The following is a 21358-nucleotide window of genomic DNA, read 5'->3' on the forward strand; positions in this document are numbered from 1 at the left end:
TACTAGAAGAGGTGACAAGGTTATGGCCATCATTTGAACTGAGGTGTGGGTCTAGAAAATACCTCTTCTTTCATCTATCTCCTTTGTGTCTCTCATGATGTCTCTCCTCCTTACCTCACACTGTTTTACTTTCTTTCTCTCTTTTGTCTCTCTACCTCTCACAAGCACAATGGTCTTTCTCTGGCTCTCTGCCCACTGCTTACATCATCCTCTGCATCTTTCACTGAAGACACACAATAACACACACACACACACACAAACACACACAGACACACACTCACACATTCACACTCGCAAATTCTTTAAAGTCCTTTGTATCTGACTCGTGACACAGGGCACATGCCATTGCTGATGTCAGCAAACACAAATATTGTCCTTCTTTTACTGTACCTATAGTAGGAGCATTGTGTCCTGCACTAGTCCCACAGCACATACAAATCTGTTAAGTGAAAGTGAACAAAACTGGCCTTGATTCAAAAAGATACGCAAGAGTCAACATGCAAAGGAAATAAAACTATAAGCTTCCAAACTAAAGCTATTAGAGACGTACAGGGGAAGAAGAGAATACTCCAGTGTATGTCTAAACAGTGTTATCAGTGTTATGTTTTCTCCAGCCTTCCCCCGCACTCACTCCTCCATGGGAATCTAGTGAATAATGCAAGTCCCCTTCAATGAATTCAAACCTGCTTTGAGTGGACAAAAGACCCAGAGAGGCTGTGGGCCATGAGCACTCTTCAGAATAAACCCTCTAATAAATCCGTCACCATAGCCTGACTGCTATTCCCAACCAGCTTCTCTCATCCATCCCATATCTGACAATGGATGCAGTTCTGTGGGAGACAAAACAGTTTGGTATGCTCTAGTCTACAATATCAGCCTGCTCTACATAGTGGACATCTGGGCTGGGCTATACATGGGCTATACTCTCCCCCATTAATGCTGGTCCTCCACTCAGTACACAAATCCCTGTGAATCAGGCTGTAGACAGGCTCTGAGCCGACACTCAGGGTTTCTACAGCAGGGCGTTCAGCCTGCATCTTATGTAGTGTTCAGGAAGGAATAGGAAGCTTTAGCGAAAGGGGCTGACACACACCCAATCAGCTAAGGCATGGAGGCAGCAGGCAGGGCAGGGAGATCAGGATGTGTTTCAGCTGGGGCTCTAAAAGTAGCAACCAGCAGACACTTTACAGCTCTAGCTCTGTCACATGCTGCAGGCCTGGCCCCTCATTACCCAGACAGCAGAACAGACCCACTAGGAAAACTAATGAGTGGCACATGAAAACAAAGCCACAAATAAAACGCATGCAGGGAAATGAAGAGAGGAATAAAATTAACCAGAGGAAACTGACTGATGAGGTTGCCCTTCCTTTCTCACTGCAAACTGGAGAGAGTGGATACTGCTGACAAACATGTTTGCACACAGACATTAGCATGAACATACACGCACACATGTGCACACAAATGCACGCACACACACACAGCAGTGCATTACTAAAGCAACCCCTGACCAGTCTTTCTCCAGACCTCTGAAAAGAACAAAGAGCCCAACTGTCACATGACACTTTTTGGCCCTTCTTTTGTTGAGAGAAGGGGGTGTTTGATATGAACTCAGATCTCTCCCTCCTTCCTCTCCTCCTCCTCCTCCTCCTCAGAGAGAGAGAGAGAGAGAGAGAGAGAGAGAGAGATTCTTCCCATCTGTGAGCTGCATGGCTGGTCTGTGTGTGACAGATGAATCACAAGTTATTAAAGCCCACAGCAGTGGCTGCCACTCCGTTCCTCACCAACAACTCCAGCTACTGTCACCTCTCTCCTACACAGCAACCAGCAACTTAGGTGGCCAATTTCCTAGGGGAAAAGTCTCAGAATTCTATTCCATTGACTAACAAAGTCCTTGAAAAACATGCTTATCTTATGTTATTGTGTAAAAAGTTTGAGGAAACATTTGTAAAAGTTTGACCTTGTTAGTGAGAAAAAGCATCAACAACTGAACTGACTGAAGTTATTCTATTGAAAACAATACAAAGAGTTTCCTGTTGACAACTCTGAATAAATCAAAATTCTTTGAAGTTGTAAAAAGTTGCGAGAGAGAAACTAGCGAGAGAGATACTGCTCACACCTCTGTAAGCCGTATCAGCATCTGGATACAGCACCAACACATTCCAACACTTTTATACAAAGCAGACTCCAATCCAGTACGCTTTCTAGAAATCCTTACCTGTCTGTTTAAAATTGCACTTGTTTTGAAGAACAGCACAGCCAGAGATTTCCTCCTCACTTCACTTCAGTAGAGTTCCTCCTGAGTGGCAGCGCTACAAAGTCCCAGGCATAGTAGACTGACTGACCAGCAAAGAGACTCGCACGAACAGGCAACAACAAGGCTAGATTGCAGAAACAAGCCCCTTCCTCCTCTCTCTCTCTCTGACTTTGTGTGTCTCTGGGCCTCCCACAGTGGCTGTGTTGCCGTCCTCTTCCCCTCCGTAGTATTCTCTCTCTCTCTCTCTCTCTCTCTCTCTCTCTCTCTCTCTCTCTCTCTCTCTCTCTATTGGCATGGGCTTTATTGGCATGGGAAACATATGTTTACATTGCCAAAGCAAGTGAAATAGATATTAAACAATAAAACATGTACTGTAAACATTACACATACAAAAGTTCCAAAAGAATAAAGACATTTAAAATGTCATATTATGTATATATACAGTGTTCTCTATCTCTCTCGCTGATACACACACTCAGACACACACACGTGCCCCTACTCCTCCACACAGACACTGAGCCACAGGGGAGTGATTTACGACTTACCCTCCACCCCATCCTCCCCTGCCCCCCAGCACTGAAAACGTCCCTCTCGTCACACCTCTTCCCTCCTCTCCTCTCCTCTGTCACCAATCCCAGGAGAGAGGCCAGAGCAGCCTCACATTTAATCTCCCAACAACAGCCTTTTGTTATTGTTCAGTTTCACTCCGATAATGTTATTTGAAAATCCAATAATGTTCTTTAAACAAAAAAATATATACTTGTCACTGTACAGACAGTGCAACTAAATTTTTTTTTAAAAGTCCCTTTTTCAGGACCCTGTCTTTCAAAGATAATTCGTAAAAATCCAAATCATTTGTAAAGGGTTTAAACACTGTTTCCCATGCTTGTTCAATGAACCATAAACAATTAATGAACATGCACCTGTGGAACGGTCGTTAAGACACAAACAGCTTACAGATGGTAGGCAATTAAGGTCACAGTTATGAAAATTTAGGACACTAAAGTGGGATTGTGCTCATCACTGACGAGTCGTGGTTTTGTCTCACCAGGGGTGATAGTCGGATTTGTGTTTATCGTCGAAGGAATGAGCGTAACACCGAGGCCTGTACTCTGGAGCGGGATCGATTTGGAGGTGGAGGGTCCGTTGTGGTCTGGGACGGTGTGTCACAGCATCATCGGACTGAGCTTGTTGTCATTGCAGGCAATCTCAACGCTGTGCGTTACAGGGAAGACATCCTCCTCCCTCATGTGGTACCCTTCCTGCAGGCTCATCATGACATGACCCTCCAGCATGACAATGCCACCAGCCATACTGCTCGTTCTGTGCGTGATTTCCTGCAAGATAGGAATGTCAGTGTTCTGCCATGGCCAGAGAAGAGCCCGGATCTCAATCCCATTGAGCACGTCTGGGACCTGTTGGATCGGAGGGTGAGGGCTAGGGCCATTCCCCCCAGAAATGTCCGGGAACTTGCAGGTGCCTTGGTGGAAGAGTTGGGTAACATCTCACAGCAAGAACTGGCAAATATGGTACAGTCCATGAGGAGGAGATGCACTGCAGTACTTAATGCAGCTGGTGGCCACACCAGATACTGACTGTTACTTTTGATTTTTACCCCCCCTTTGTTCAGGGACACATTATTCCATTTCTGTTAGTCACATGTCTGTGGAACTTGTTCAGTTTATGTCTCAGTTGTTGAATCTTGTTATGCTCATACAAATATTTACATTTGTTAAGTTTGCTAAAAATAAACGCAGTTGACAGTGAGAGGACGTTTATTTTTTCTGCTGAGTTTATGATGTGCAATCTGATCACATCTCTGAAAACATTAAAATAATAATTGTTAAAATGTTAAGGTAGCTAGTATTCTGTCTTGTAAGACACGTGTACTGTCTCCAAAAAACAGAGGGAGTACTGTTTGTCTTGGCTGAGGTACAGAATACACTTTCCCTGTCTTTGTCCTCTGATTCCTTCACATTGTCTGCTGATGATAACACACAACCCAGTGTGCATGTGTGTGTTCCTTCCTGGCAGACCCTGGCCAAGGATACCAGTGCTGTGGCCCTGTGATTGAAAGGACAGGTGATGTTTGTTTTTATATATATGCGTGTGTGTGTGCGTGTGTGCGTGCCTGCGTGCGTGTGTGTGTGTCCACAGAATCCTTCAGCCCCTGGATCCCAGCTGGGTATTTTGTCAGGAGGACACACGCACACACTTGAAAGACATCTGGAATCAGACAGACCCTCTCCAGTTACACTGCACCTGCCAGGACTACACTCTACCTCATAACACCCCTCATTCATCAAGGTGTCAGGACATTGAAAATGTTTCACATTTGAATGACATAGTATGTTGTGATATAACAGTCAAAGTCATATTATTTGACAATAAATCATTCTGAACCAGGTCAGACTGTGGTACAGTGGATGTGTAGCTAGTATGTTTGAGAGAACTGTAGGTTCTGTAGACAATGTCTGTGTTCTCATTTGTTATGTATTGATGCAGTTTGGCTTGGCACAGCTTCTCACTGAGTGACACTGTACAGACCTGCTCACACCCTGCTGTTATCTGATGACCTGGGTGTCCTCAGGCACCTCAGCTACACACACACACACACACGCACACGCACACGCACACACGCACACGCACACGCACCCGCACACACACATACCACACATGCATCAGGGGAAAGTTCAGATGCCAGGTGCCATGTTTTTTCCCCTCGGAATAGATCCAAAAGTCCTGATCCATCTCATTCCTCACATATTTGTAAAGGAAGGGGGGCATTTCCAAAAAATCACTCCTCTGATCAATCAGCCACCCTCTATTTCCTCAGAGTCAAGATCCTAATCTGTAATCTGCTGTTGGTTACTCACAGTACTGCCTGTTGATGACCATAGATTACCACATTTACGCAGGGGCCATCCCATGTCCATAAGCTGTCAATCATAACCAAGTTCCCTCTGAGAAAAATACAGTTATTCTGTTCTGTAAAGGGGAATGTTTCTGTACAGGAAAATGCTAGTACAGGATGTGTACTAAGACTGTTTCTCTACCAGTCTTTTCCCTATGCTATAGTTTAGTTCTGCGTAGAGGACATGCAGTATGTACTGTAGGCCTGAAGACGTCCCCCCTCCGGCCTAGTACCCAAGGCTGCGAGGAAGAACAATTTGTCAGCACTTGAAATGTAAACTATCCATGTTTTAAAGAACACCTCATTCCATAACTTTTTAACAGAGTATAAACAACCATGGTTTTATTGCATCATTCAAGATTTGACATTGAACACTCTTAATTACAGAACAATGTTAGTAGGACCAGGTTTAACTGATTCAACTACAGCATCACTTCATAGAATTCTCTGGGATTTAGTTATGAGCAATGTTTTTCATGGTTGTCAAAACTTGTAGAACAATGTGAGCAGCTCGCAAATATACTGTACCTGTGCCACATATGTGTGAATGTCTGCATGAATGTACATCTCTAGCTGAGCTGAGCCTAGCAGACGAGTGTTGCTCTGAGAGTTGAGTGGTAGTCTATCTTTGGTCCACAGTCTCAGCTGAGCACCATGTGGAATTTTCTCACCATAGTAACTTGTGTTTTCCATCAGGGACAAATAACAGTTCATCTGCATGCTGCTGCATTTCTGCCCATCATCTGCCTTCTCGCATTCCTGACGGTCGGTCAGCCTCAAATCGAATCAAATCAAATTGTATTGGTCACATACACGTGTTTAGCAGATGGTATTGCAGGTGTAGCGAAATGCTTGTGTTTCTAGCTCCGACAGTACAGTAATATCTAACAATTACACAACAAATACCCAATACACACAAATCTAAGTAAAGGAATTGAATTAAGAATATATAAATATTGGGCAAGCAATGTCAGAGCGGCATAGACTTAGATACAGTAGAATAGAATACAGTATATACATATGAGATGAGTCATGCAAAATATGTAAACGTTATTAAAGTGGAATTTTTAAAGTGACTAGTGATCCAGTTATTAAAGTGGCCAATGATTGTATATATGTGTATATAGGCAGCAGCCTCTCTGTGCTAGTGATGGCTACTTAACAGTCTGATGGCCTTGAGATAGAAGCTGCTTTTCAGTCTCTCGGTCCCAGCTTTGATGCACCTGTACTGACCTCACCTTCTGGATGATAACGGGGTGAACAGACAGTGGCTCGGGTGGTTATTGTCCTTGATTATCTTTTTGGCCTTCCTGTGACATTGGGTGCTATAGGTGTCCAGGAGGGCATGTAGTTTACCCCTGGTGATGTGTTGGGCAGACCGCACCACCCTCTGGAGAGCCCTGTGGTTGTGGGCGGTGCAGTTGCCGTACCAGGCAGTGATACAGCCCGACAGGATGCTCTCAGTTGTGCATCTGTAAAAGTTTGTGAGGGTTTTAGGTGACAAGCCAAAATTCTTCAGCCTCCTGAGGTTGAAGAGGAGCTGTTGCGCCTTCTTCACCACACTGTCTGTGTGGGTGGACCATTTCAGTTTGTCAGTGATGTGTACGCCGAGGAACTTGAAACTTTCCACCTTCTCCACTGCAGTCCCGTCGATGTGGATAGGGGGTGCTCCCTCTGCTATTTCCTGAAGTCCACGATCATCTCCTTTGTTTTGTTGACGTTGAGTGAGAGATTATTTTATTGCCACCACATTCCCAGAGCCCTCACCTCCTCCCTGTAGGCTGTCGCGTCATTGTCGGTAATCAAGCCTACTACTGTTGTGTTGTCTGCAAACTTGATGACTGAGTTGGAGGCGTGCTTGGCCACGCAGTCATGGGTGAACAGGGAGTACAGGAGGGGGCTGAGCATGTACCCTTGTGGGGCCCCAGTGTTGAGGATCAGCGAAGTGGAGGTGTTGTTTCCTACCTTCACCACCTGGGGGCGGCCCGTCAGGAAGTCCAGGACCCAATTGCACAGGGCAGGGGTTAAGACCCAGGACCTCAAGCTTGATGATGAGCTTGGAGGGTACTATGGTGTTGAATGCTGAGCTTTAGTCAATGAACAGCATTCTTACATAGGTATTCCTCTTGTCCAGATGGGATAGGGCAGTGTGCAGTGTGATAGTGATTGCGATTGCATCGTCTGTCGACCTATTGGGGCGGTAAGCAAATAGAAGTGTGTCTAGGGTGACAGGTAAGGTAGAGGTGATATGATCCTTGACTAGTCTCTCAAAGCACTTCATGATGACAGAAGTGAGTGCTACGGGGCGATTCACCAAGGGGAAGTCCACACACAGTGGGTAAGAGGAACGCACTATGACCCAACAATACCACAAAACCTATGGCTGTCAGTCAGCAGTGAGTGTTATAATGGATGGCCCTGTGTCAGTGACAATGTTGTGTACTGTAGTATGGTGACTAATGCATGCAGGCTGGTGGATGGGCTTTGATTGGACATGCTGCTTAAGCATTGTTTGAGCTCACATTGCATTGAGAAATGTATCACACAAGCCTGGTTGATAATAAAACTGACCAGTGATTTCTAGTTGGAGTGGCCTGTGACTGTTTTACTATCAGCACTAAAATAGGTAGAGATATTAGGAGTGTTATTAGCAGGGTTATTTGAAACTGAGCAACTTTTCTCCTTCTTCTTTTCTTTACAGAGCATGCCCAGCTGTTGACACCAGAGGACTTTGTTTATGTTGGTGAGGAACAGGGCTGGACATACTGAACCCTCTCACCATTTACATTGCATTGCATTTTAGTCATTTAGCAGACGCTCTTATCCAGAGCGACTTACAGTAGTGAATGCATACATTTCATACATTATAATTTTTTTTACATTTCCGTACTGGTCCCCCGTGGGAATCGAACCCACAACCCTGGCATTGCAAACACCATGCTCTACCAACTGAGCCACACGGGACTGCCCCATGTGACAGAGGAGCAATGGGAACAGAGACCACCCTGAGAAAACACCCTCCTCCATCACAACACTTTGATCCCATAAAGCTTTAATAAACATCTCTGAGTGTTGTCATGGTAGGAGGAAGTGTTGTTATCAATTCAGGGGCTTCAATCTCTTTCTATCCAGCGCTACTAACACTTGTTCTCCATGTTGTCATAATCTGGCTCTCACAATAGTTTCATTAACCATCCCATCAATTATGGTCATGTCTGTGACATCCCAGGTCATCTTCTGGACCCGGGGGCAATGCAGAGAGGATTGCTGTATGTCATGATGAAATTAAATTATCATAGTGTGGGACTGCAAAGACCTAGCATTAGTATAGCATTTATCTTCAGTCTTTATTTCTTGCAATGTTTTTAATTCTCAGGGATGAAAGTGCTAACCCAAGCAGAGTTTTACACTCATGGTTACAGAAGACACTTAAATATATATGTAGGCTGGGCTGGAATCCAATGAACAGCAATATATTCAAATATGCTTGCCATCCCAATATGTATACATACTACACTGAGTATACAAACATTAAGGACACCTGCTCTTTCCATAAAATATACTGACCAGGTGAATCCAGGTGAAAGCTATGATCCCTTATTGATGTCACTTGTTAAATCCAGTTCAATCAGTGTAGATGAAGGGGAGGAGACAGGTTAAAGAAGGATTTTTAAACCTTGAGACAATTGAGACATGGATTGTGTGTGTGGCATTCAGAGGGTGAATGGGCAAGACAAAATATTGAAGTGCCTTTGAACGGGGTATGGTAGTATGTGCCAGGTACACCGGTTTGAATGTGTCAAGAACTGCAACACTGCTGGGTTTTTCACGCTAAACAGTTTCCCGTGTGTATCAAGAATGGTACACCACCCAAAGGACATCCAGCCAACATAACACAACTGTGGGAAACATTGTCCTTTATCAAGGACAAAAGTTGTCCTTTATCAAAACTGAACTTGACATGAGAATATGCTTATCCTCCGGTAAATTTTAGACCATGCGTTCACATAGTTTCTAGTGGTTGAAGTATTGCATTGCAAGAAACAAAAGTAACCTAGTAGCCTTGTGCAAATGGAGAATACATGACGACTTATTCCTAACTAAAAAGCAGGTAGCTAAATATCATGATGCAATCATTGGCTGTTAGTGAGAAGAGCGAAAAATCTATTTATTTTATCTTTGCATTTTGTGCACAGTCTTTTCAGAAATAGCGCACGCAGATATTTAGTGTAAAATTATGCAACGGTGATAAATGAGGCCCCATGCCCTGAATAACTGAGGCTGTTCTGAGAGCAAAATGGGGGGGTGCAACTCAATACTAGGAAGGTGGTCCTAATGTTTGGTATACTCAGTGTATATTCTGACACTGTATTGGCTTTCAAATGCTCCGTTGCTAACTTTTACACAAAATATATGTGTGCACTGAAATGACTGCGCACACATACAAATATAGAGATTTATACAGTAAACTTGGCGCACTCATACATACACATTTTTCCCTTTATAAATCAGACTTGTGGTAAAACTGTGCGCGTGAACAAGCATTATAACTCCAATTAAATGAAAGATGTGCATGGTAATTTGTTGTATTACTACCTCTGGACTATGAACTCATCATAGCCAGAAATGGTGAGGAATTTATTCTGCAATGGTTATGATACATGTATTATGTACCATGTACCCCATGTTGGTAACACTTTACTTGACACCTAGCGTCATAACCATGTCATAATATGTCATAACAGCTGACATGACTTGTCATAACCTGTCATAATATGGTCATAACACTGTCATGACCCATATATTTACACCTGTTTTGACATATGTTGCGTTATTTTATGGCTGGTTATACCACCTACATAAGAGTGTCAAATCCCACATTTTCCTGCCAAGAAGTTTCCTTTCGTTTGTTTCTTAAATCCTTTGTTGTTGTTGTAATGAATTCTTTAGTCATGATTTTTTCATCATGTTTTAAAGAACTTGTAGAAAATACACTTTATGACACTGTCAAGAAGCATTATAACCATCAGAATCATCTAAGCCAGATAGGCCTATTACGTAAATGCCCTTATGTCAGTCATCAGCCAAAAATAGGGTGTCTTGTCCTGCCAGTCATCAGCAACAGAGCATGGGGGTAGGTGCATGTCTGACATCAATGTGTGCACAATTTCAATGATAATTTAATATGGTCAATTTCAGAAAATGTTACATAACAGAAAAATACTGTTGACAAGTAGGTTATGGTGTAATGGAATATTTTGCCTTGTGTGGTAGGTTTTGTGAGTTTTGACACTCTTATGTAGGTGTCATAATCAGCCATAAAATGATGCAATATATGTCACAACAGGTGTAAATATATGTGTCATGACAGTGTTATGACCAAATTGTGACAGGTTATGACATGTCATGTCAGCTGTTATGACATGTTATGACATGGTTATGACCATGTCATAGCATGTTATAACGCTTGCTGTCAAGTAAAGTATTACCATTATATTTATAAATGAATAAATGAGCAATTTGTTGTTACAGTATACAAACATCAATGGAAAAGGTGAACTGTCTGATCTACTCTTAAATTGCACTTCGGATCGGACCACATAGAGCAAAATACTTGAAATAGCTTATATATTTACTACATTTGACGTTTGTCCAGTTAAATGAGAGATGGGATGAATGGTAGCCTATCCTAACTTTTTGCGAGTGTGAAACCATCACAGTCAGAAAAGATGAGGAATGTATTCTGCAATGATCATGGAAATGAAAAAAATAGTAGGAAATAGATACCTATTTCTAATTATTTTAGAATGCAAAGATAAAACTAAGCGATTTTCGCTCTTCTCACTAATGGCAAATGATTGTTGATTGTTTTTGTTATGAATAAGAGTGTGATCATATTTTCCAGCACAAGGCTAGGATACTTTTGCCATGCAATACTTCAACCACTAGAATCTGTGCAACGCATGGTCTAAAGTTTGCAGGAGGATAAGCACATTCTCACGTCAAGTTCAGTTTTTATAAACTCCAACTTTTGCGTGAAAACTGGCTCACACATGTTTTGGGACATATTTTGTGCATAAGGAACATTTATAAGCCCTTATCTGGCTCACAAGATGAGTTTGCAATTTCCGAAGGATGCCATTAACTTGAACAAATACTGTACATAGACAATCTGCCACTCCCTGATCTGTTTTACCTGTCCTTGTGCTTGTCTCCACCCCCCTCCAGGTGTCGCCCATCTTCCCCACTTATCACCTGGGTATTTATACCTGTGTTTTCTGTCTGTCTATGCCAGTTTGTCTTGTTTGTTCAAGTCAACCAGCGTTTTCTCAGCTCCTGTTTTCCCCAGTCTCTCTTTTTCTCGTCCTCCTGGTTTTGACCCTTGCCTGTCCTGACTCTGAGCCCGCCTGCCTGACCACTCTGCCTGCCCCTGACCCTGAGCCTGCCTGCCGTTCTTTACCCTTGCCCCTACTCTGGATTATTGACCCCTGCCTGCCTTGACCTGTCGTTTGCCTGCTCCTGTTGTTGTCAAGACCTAGCATTGGACGCATTGCGGGAGCAATTCCGTGGGTTGCCTACCAGGCAGCCTACCACGACATTAACCTCCCCGCCCCTCAGTAACCCGGCTGGTAGCAGCGCCGTCACCCCGGTTTCCCGGGAACCCCGCTTATCTCTCCCGGAGAGCTACGATGGAGATTCCAGAACCTGCTGGGTCTTTCTCTCCCAGTGTTCCCTCATTTTCAAGCTGCAGCCTTCTTTGTTCCCCTCGGATCACTCGAAGATAGTATACATCATTACACTGATGCCCGGGAGGGCACTCGCCTGGGCCACAGTGGTGTTGGAGCAACAATCTGCCGTCTGCCTCAGTCTGGAGGTATTCGTGGCGGAGGTGAAAAAAGTTTTCGAAGCTCCGGTGTCCGGGAGAGAGGCTGCCCGGAAGTTACTCCAGCTTTGGCAGGACACCCTCAGTGTGGCAGACTATGCAATGGAGTTCCGCACGCTAGCAGCGGAGGGTACCTGGAACCCGGAAGCACTGTTTGACACGTTCCTGCACGGATTATCGGAGGAGGTAAAGGATGAGCTGGCAGCCCGAGAACTACCAACAGATCTCGACTCACTTATCGCTTTAACCATCCGGATCAATGGTCGGCTACGGGAACGTAGGTGGGAGAAGAGGTCTGATTGCAGCCCCAAATGCTCACTCAGGGAACCCACCTTGCATCTGATGAACTCCGGAAGTCCCCGAGAGGGTTCGAGCTTACCCGAGTCCCTTCAAGAGCCTCGGGAAACTGCCGATTCACCTCTTCCCGAGCCGATGCAGCTCGGCAGGGCCAGACTGTCCCCAGCCGAACGCATACACAGACTTGAGACCCAGAGTTGTCTGTATTGGGGTACTGCTGGTCATTATGTGTATACCTGTCCCTTAAAGAGACATAGCTCATTCGTTGGAGTGAGTACTCTGGTGGGTCTTAAAATAATTTTTTGTCTCCCCTTGCTCACCCCCCTTTCCATGCCATCCCGCGGTGGCGCGACCAGTCCAAGTCTCTCCAGGTACTCATCGACTCGGGGGCCGATGTGAGTCTCATGGAGGTTACCCTGGCGTCCGAGCTGGGAATCCCCACTCAACCCCTCTCCATTCCCATGGGTGTTAGAGCGCTGGATGGGCGCTCTATAGGCCGGGTCACCCACCAGACCACCTCCGTCAACCTACGAGTGTCGGGGAACCACAGCGAGACAATCCAATTCCTGCTGGTTGAGTCTCTGCAGGTTCCCGTGGTATTGGGATTCTCTTGGCTCCAGCAACACAATCCCTCCAATGACTGGGCTACTGGTGTCATCGTGGGCTGGAGACCATCCTGCCACACTCATTGCCTGAAGTCAGCTCTGCCTGCCCTGAGAATTCTTCCGGGGGCTTGGAAATTGCCCCGGACTCCGCAGCACCGACCGGTGCTGCTCCGTGGGTAATATTACATTTCCTTACATTCCTTACATTACAACGGAACGATTTGATTAGTGTAATGTTAGCTAGTTAGCTACATAGTTGTCTTTGCATCAAGGATAAAGGTGTAGCTAAAGGTGTAGGTGTAGCTTTGAGAAACTAACTTTGAGAAAGTAACAAGGTTAGCTAGCCAGCTGTATTCGTTCGTTCGCGCCGTTTCCCAAACGGCGTCAACATCACAACACCACAGCCACTGCTAGCTAGCCAACTTTACCAACTAGCGGTACTGTAGAAACTAAATACATTACATCGGAACGATTTGATTAGTGTAACGTTAGCTAGCTACATAGTTGTCTTTGTATCAAAGATAAAGGTAAACGCAGCCACTGCTAGATACCCAACTCTACCAGCTAGCAGTACTGTATCATTTTTAGTCAATAAGATTTTTGCAACGTAAGCTTTCGAGATGTGTAGTCCACTTGTGTAGCTAAGAGGACTGACTTTGTGTTAGCTAGCCAACGTTTAATTACTTCTGTGTTATGAAAGGAACTAGACACGGACACGAATGATCCATTGATAGTTTGTTGTAACCAAGTATTGGTGCTAACCATGTGTTATTGGATGCTAGCATGCTAGTTAGCTACGGCGTCATAAGACACGGTGCACTGGGTGGGTTTCACGGAAGAATACTATACCAAGTTATCTAGCTGAATAAACTAAGTTTGAGCCTACTCCTGGAAACATTGAACCACTGTAGTTTACATCAATTATCATTTCTAAGTGGAAGTTGGAATAGTTATATTTGAGTGTTTCAGCGAATGGTTAGTGAGGGAGGCCCTGCTCTCTCGCTTCCCCAGTTGTTTAGTTAATTTTCTTTCCAATCTCCTTTGCATTAGCGTAGCCTCTCCTGTAGCCTGTCAACTATGTGTCTGTCTATCCCTGTTCTCTCCTCTCTGCACAGGCTACACAAACGCTTCACACCGCATGGCCGCTGCCACTCTAACCTGGTGGTCCCAGCGCGCACGACCCACGTGGAGTTCCAGGTCTCCGGCAGCCTCTGGAACTGCCGGTCTGCGGCCAACAAGGCAGAGTTCATCTCAGCCTATGCTACCCTCCAGTCCCTCGACTTCTTGGCGCTGACGGAAACATGGATTACCACAGAAAACACTGCTACTCCTACTGCTCTCTCCTCGTCTGACCACGTGTTCTCGCATACCCCGAGAGCATCTGGTCAGCGGGGTGGCGGGACTGGAATCCTCATCTCTCCCAAGTGGACATTCTCTCTTTCTCCCCTGACCCATCTGTCTATCGCCTCCTTTGAATTCCATGCTGTCACAGTTACCAGCCCTTTCAAGCTTAACATCCTTATCATTTATCGCCCTCCAGGTTCCCTTGGAGAGTTCATCAATGAGTTTGACGCCTTGATAAGTTCCTTTCCTGAGGATGGCTCACCCCTCACAATTCTGGGTGACTTTAACCTCCCTACGTCTACCTTTGACTCATTTCTCTCTGCCTCCTTCTTTCCACTCCTCTCCTCTTTTGGCCTCACCCTTTCACCGTCCCCCCCTACTCACAAGGCAGGCAATACGCTTGACCTCATCTTTACTAGATGCTGTTCTTCTACCAATCTCACTGCAACTCCCCTCCAAGTCTCCGACCACTACCTTGTATCCTTTTCCCTCTCACTCTCCTCCAACACTACTCACTCTGCCACTACTCAGATGGTATTGCGCCGTCGCAATCTTCGCTCTCTCTCTCCTGCTACTCTCTCCTCTTCCATCCTATCATCTCTTCCCTCTGCTCAAACCTTCTCCAACCAATCTCCTGATTCTGCCTCCTCAACCCTCCTCTCCTCCCTTTCTGCATCCTTTGACTCTCTATGTCCCCTATCTTCCCGGCCGGCTCGGTCCTCCCCTCCTGCTCCGTGGCTTGACGACTCATTGCGAGCTCACAGAACAGGGCTCCGGGCAGCCGAGCGGAAATGGAGGAAAACTAGCCTCCCTGCGGACCTGGCATCTTTTCACTCCCTCCTCTCCACATTTTCTTCCTCTGTTTCTGCTGCTAAAGCCACTTTCTACCACTCTAAATTTCAAGCATCTGCCTCTAACCCTAGGAAGCTCTTTGTCACCTTCTCCTCCCTCCTGAATCCTCCCCCCCCTCTCTGCGGAGGACTTTGTCAACCATTTTGAAAAGAAGGTTGACGACATCCGATCCTCATTTGTTAAGTCAAACGACACCGCTGGTCCTGCTCACATTGCCCTACCCTATGCTTTGACCTCTTTCTCCCCTCTCTCTCCAGATGAAATCTCGCGACTTGTGACGGCCGGCCGCCCAACAACCTGCCCGCTTGACCCTATCCCCTCCTCTCTTCTCCAGACCATTTCCGGAGACCTTCTCCCTTACCTCACCTCGCTCATCAACTCATCCTTTACCGCTGGCAACGTCACTTCCGTCTTCAAGAGAGCGAGAGTTGCACCCCTTCTCAAAAAACCTACACTCGATCCCTCCGATGTCAACAACTACAGACCAGTATCCCTTTCTTTCTTTCCTTTCCAAAACTCTTGAGCGTGCTGTCCTTGACCAGCTACCTCTCTCAGAATTACCTTCTTGATCCAAATCAGTCAGGTTTCAAGACTGGTCATTCAACTGAGACTGCTCTTCTCTGTGTCACGGAGGCTCTCCGCACTGCTAAAGCTAACTCTCTCTCCTCTGCTCTCATCCTTCTAGACCTAAGAACCTTGGCGTGACCCTGGACAACACCCTGTCGTTCTCCACTAACATCAAGGCGGTGACCCGATCCTGTAGGTTCATGCTCTACAACATTCGCAGAGTACGACCCTGCCTCACACAGGAAGCGGCGCAGGTCCTAATCCAGGCACTTGTCATCTCCCATCTGGATTACTGCAACTCGCTGTTGGCGGGGCTCCCTGCCTGTGCCATCAAACCCCGCTCCTCCGCACACTCCACTGGCTTCCAGTTGAAGCTCGCATCTGCTACAAGACCATGGTTCTTGCCTACGGAGCTGTGAGGGGAACGGCACCTCCGTACCTTCAGGCTCTGATCAGTCCCTACACCCAAAGAAGGGCACTGCGTTCATCCACCTCTGGCCTGCTCACCTCCCTACCTCTGCGGAAGCACAGTTCCCGCTCAGCCCAGTCAAAACTGTTCGCTGCTCTGGCACCCCAATGGTGGAACAAGCTCCCTCACCACGCCAGGACAGCGGAGTCAATCACCACCTTCCGGAGACACCTGAAACCCCACCTCTTTAAGGAATACCTGGGATAGGTATTCCTTAAAGAGGTGGGGAGGCGAGCACCTGAAACCCCACCTTCCCCCCCCCCCCACCCTCCCCCCCCAAAAATGATATTGATGTACTATTGTAAAGTGGTTGTTCCACTGGATATCATAAGGTGAATGCACCAATTTGTAAGTCGCTCTGGATAAGAGCGTCTGCTAAATGACGTAAATGTAAATGTAAGGTCAAGCCTGAGGAGCTGGTACACAGCTATAGTGCCGCGGCTACTACCCCGGAAGCCGAGACCTTCCTCCCCGCTCCAAGATCATTAGCCCCTCTGCTGTTCGTCCTCTGTTGCCCCGTACCCTCCGTATTTTTCCTACCTTTTCTGTGTCTAGAGTTAAAACCATGTCTGACTGCCCCTTGTCTCCTGTTTCCAGAAAGCATGACATGGCAATGTCCTTGAATGGTAGAAATGATGATCATTTGATGAAATGTATCATATGAGAAACTGGCCCAGCATCACTGAACATTTTTATCTACCTCTGTGGCACAGTACTTTGGAAACATATTCAATAGAAATCCAATAATTTTCATAAGTGTCAATTCCACTCTACTCGTTGCTTTCAGGCCACTTATCCATTTTCTAAACACTACTGAGTCACAATGTAGGATATGTCATATTTGTCTGATTGAGCTCAGACTCCTCAAAGAGAAAAGTTAACATTCAGAAGAACAGAAGAAGGCTAATCTATTTAGCACTAACCCTGAATCCACACACCATTAGCCAACACTCCCTGCAAGTTTGTCTTTCTGATCGTTAGTGTGAGAGGCTTTTAAACTTGTGGTGTGGATGGATGGTGCAACAGGAGACTTGATGACCCTTTTACCACAAACCCTCTCAGGTACTATGACTGGATTTATCAGCAGCCCAAAGCCACTTAATGCAGACACAAAAAAAACAAGTGTATTTTGTTAGGAATGGAATATTGCCCTACATGAACACTCTTTTAGAATAAAGAATTCAAAGTGCCCCAAACCAAATGTCATACACTTGGCAGTAACCATAGCAACAGCAGGGAGTCGGCGTATAATGCATTGGAAACAAGCAGTGGCCTGTCTATGATCCATACGGAGACCTCATCCCCACTTCTCTACAGAGTTAATTATACACAGCAGGACACCTGCCCCAGGGCAGCCACCGCTGCTCCAACTCTTACAGCTGCCTGGCTAGACCCTGTATAATCACCTGGTGTGTGTGTGTGTGTGTGTGTGTGTGTGTGTGTGTGTGTGTGTGTGTGTGTGTGTGTGTGTGTGTGTGTGTGTGTGTGTGTGTGTGTGTGTGTGTGTGTGTGTGTGTGTGTGTGTGTGTGTGCGTATGTGGTCCACCGTGGTTGTAGGAGTAGGCTGCTGTGTTATGACGTCACCCCATTGAAGTTGAAATTTAAAAAGGTTAAGGTAAGGGTTATGGTAATGTTAAGGTCAGGGTGGAGGTTAGGGTTTAGGGTAGGGACATCCAAGGGGCCTTGATTGCACTAACCCTGGAAGCATGCCTATGCATGACACAATACCTGTGTCTACAGTAAATGAGGCTGTGTTTTGATTTCCACCCCTGTTCCCAGGCCTAAGATGCCTGTCTGTCTTATCTCAGTAATCCCTATATGTTGCCATCAGCCTCCTGGTGTTTTCATGACTTACAGCTGAACACCTTATTACCTTCGTCTGTCTTTACAAGTGGCGTCAAGGGATAAGAACAAGAGAAGAAGGAAGAAAAACATGAAATCTGTTGAATATCCTAATTAATCACTGATGAGTCTTGAGGACTCCGGAGCTTATTCACTCAGATGGCCAGGAAGTCTATAGCCTTTATCTAGGGCACATCGTTTTCCCTGGTGACTGTAAGGAAAGTATCAGCTACTATTCAGCACAACACTGTTTCACTGGAGGGGGCCTATCCTCTGAACCCTGGCCCAGTGAGGTGGGGCCGTAGGGTGGCAGTGGCCAGTGAGAGTGCCGGTGGGCTTGTTCCCCATTATGGCCATCCTCTCTATCCTTCCAAACACATTACATGGCCTGCGCTTCCCAACACAAACAGAGGTCAGGATGGGAGGGGACGGAAGCAGAGAGGGAGGGCTGGGAACCAGATGAACAGGGCCTGAGCCAGTCTGTGAAAACAGTAAGCCTGATGGGCCGGATGAGGCCTGCTCCTGTTTGGTCAGCCGTGTGAGTGTTGGAAGAGAAAGACACTTCTCTTGTTAAAACACTACCACTTTTCCTACTTTCAAATCCAGACAAGTGTAAGTGCATTGGGTGGGTGTTATGTGGCGTATGCTTGGCATTGCATAGCATTTAGCATTTAGCAAACAACAGCTCAAAATGTACGGTGCAATCTTGAGGCTTTCAATGGGAATGACTGGGACTGGGAATGTTTCAGTGGGAATTACTTTTCTGTATTTGAGTCACAACAACAGTGCTCATAATGTGAACAGACCATAACAAAGTATATTTTTCATCAACAGGTTTGGTATAGGAAGATAACATTGCCTGCAACTACCAGTGAGATAATGTTGTGCCACTGACCTCTCCTCCTCTCCCTCTCCTGCAGTATCTGGATGCTGGTGAGGATGTGGATGCGGTGGAGGTGGTTATGGACTCCCAGCTCCAGCAGGTCCAGTTCATTCAGGTGCAACAGGTCCTGCAGAGAGAGACACAGATGGATGTCAGGAGGGTTAGACTATATGAAGAAGGAAAGCCCGCAAGGTATACCAAACTGTACCACAATGCAGACAACACATTGGCTGTATCACCCTTCTTCAGGGGCTAGACAGGACAGTTTTCAGACAGGCAAGGACACCTTCCCCTACCTCCAAACTGAGGAGTGTGTCCTCTCCTCCCCCTAATCTACTCAGGCCAGTACCACACACTGCCTGTCATTACTGGGCTGCCACTTTGTTGCTGCTGATGGTGCCCTTTCTTACACTTCAAACCAGGGGCTTGTTTCAAAACAATACATTATTGATGGCAAGCTCACAAACACCACTTTGTTTTCCTCAGAGTGCCAGCATGCATTGATCCCCAGAGAGACAAAACAGACAAGTTCAATTATAGGTTTGGTTAGGAGATATTTTCTGCTGTTTGGAACATGCCTTTGAGCTTGTGTTAACAATAATGAAATATCCAAACAGAGGAAATGATGGGTTCATTTTCTCTGTGAGATCAGGGTTAGCTTACAAATAATGACAGAGCATTCATATCATATATTATTGATGCAAGTGAAGTTACAAGTTCGCTTTAGTCACATGATAATAACATTTTCATTATAACAACAATGTGGAGATTTCAAATTCTCAGCTCTCCTGTTTGCTTTGCCTTTATCATCCCTTGTGCAATGGAGCAGTGATCTGGACCAGATTGTTTTAAGGCAGCAGAGAGTTATTTTTCCACCACGGTACATTAGAGTTTTTGTCCCTGTTATCTGTGTAGCGGTGGAATCTCAGCCAGGATCTCTGTGTTCACCAAGCATACTTCTGCATTGTCCTGCCTTTGTTATAACGGGGGGGCGCACCAAGCCCAGCCAGCCTCAGCCAGCCTCCCAGGGCAGCTGGGCTGGTGTGTGTCTGTCTGGGTATCCAGATAGGTCTCCACTAGGGCACTGGGAGCCCTATGCTGGTAAGGGTCCATTATCCGATGATGGCTCTTTGGTGTGCAGTGCTTACCCATAGAGGCCCCTAGTAGTTACACACCCTCTTACCCACTTGCAGACAAAGCTGACATTAATAGGCAAAAACAGCCCTTTGGCCTGTCCTTAAGACTCTCCAGTGCATTATTCAACCATGCCATGGCATTTCAATACATTCCTTAAGCAGATATTTTAACAGTTATCTTTGTCAGAGGGTGGCGTGCGGAGTTGTGGTTTGGTCTGAGTTGTTGTTTTCCTGTCTGGATATTTGAGCACCGGCAGGTCTGAATGACTGGCAGTTTGTTAATGTAACGCTGACGCTCACCAGCATTGGAATGTGGTGAGACGTAGCAGAACGTGTCCCCAGGGGGTGAGAAACATAGACTGTTCGAAGTGCTGATATCTCCCCATTACTCTCATTACAGGGCTGGTTATCAGGCTGCATGGCCAGGGAGGCAGAAACGAAGAGAGGAAGGCAGCCATGCAGTCATGCGTCTCCCCTCATCTCTCTCACCTGTCTGGGCAGCATTAGAGCAGAGAGACGTCACAGACAATCTCCTGGCTGATGGATGCTCTCCAATGGTTGATAGACAGGCGTTAAAGCTCGCCTGTGATATAACTGTAGCATATTTCACCACATACACTGTGTATGTTTTATCCCTGGTTTGACCCCTAGGACAGTTAACTTGTGTGCCATTATAGGGTTAAGTTTTGCAGTGTAGACTCAGTCTAAAATAGAAGGTCCATTGGAGAAATTTGATGACAACTTGTGTCCCTTACTCTCTCTCTTTTCTCCCTTAATTCTGCCAGTAATGGAGCAGTTATGGAGGTTTCATTAGCACGCTCCATAATCCAATGACTGAGACATTGTGGGCCTTCGTTAGCATGGTTGGAATAGCTACATTTCTGCAGCATCCAACATCTAACAGCCATTGATCTGAGTGTATAATAAAGTCAGGTACACTCATGTATGTTAATATCTAAAGAGTTCACTCTTAAGAGTTCTCTCTGCTCTCTGTAAAGGTGGGATCGAAGGTTGTAATAGCCTTCCTGTCCTTCCTGATTAACGTGGGGAACACTGTCTATCCATGACCATAGGCATGTTTTGTGTCATTTACTGTCACCAAGGTTTTGTGTCACTTACTGTAAAAGGCTTTTAGAGGACAACTTGGCAACTTTATGAAGCCTGTTTGAAGTCCTCACACATAGGATGGTATGTGTTATAATGAGGGGACAGGTGGATCCACTCTCCTGTGTTTAAAAGGTCTATTGAACAGCACTGCAGAGCCATGGACTTAAATGTGCATTCTAAAAAAGATGATCACTATATTTCCTTT

The 21358-nt window shown here is 45.7% G+C and overlaps 1 protein-coding gene across 2 annotated transcripts in view; it reads right to left on the reverse strand.

The window, feature by feature from the left end:
* bcar3 (BCAR3 adaptor protein, NSP family member) overlaps nt 1–19014 on the reverse strand; it is an 89275-nt gene extending 70261 nt beyond the window's left edge. The window contains exon 1 of one of the 2 annotated variants that reach the window (XM_014216609.2): nt 18923–19014. The gene's annotated coding sequence lies outside the window, so the exon portion shown is untranslated. Of the gene's footprint in view, nt 1–2215; nt 2457–18922 lie in introns of those variants that run through there. The other variant, XM_014216610.2, reaches the window with a different exon arrangement.
* Nucleotides 19015–21358: the final 2344 nt, after the last annotated feature.

Source organism: Salmo salar, chromosome ssa10 (genome assembly GCF_905237065.1).
Source record: "Salmo salar chromosome ssa10, Ssal_v3.1, whole genome shotgun sequence".
Lineage (NCBI taxonomy): Eukaryota > Metazoa > Chordata > Actinopteri > Salmoniformes > Salmonidae > Salmo > Salmo salar.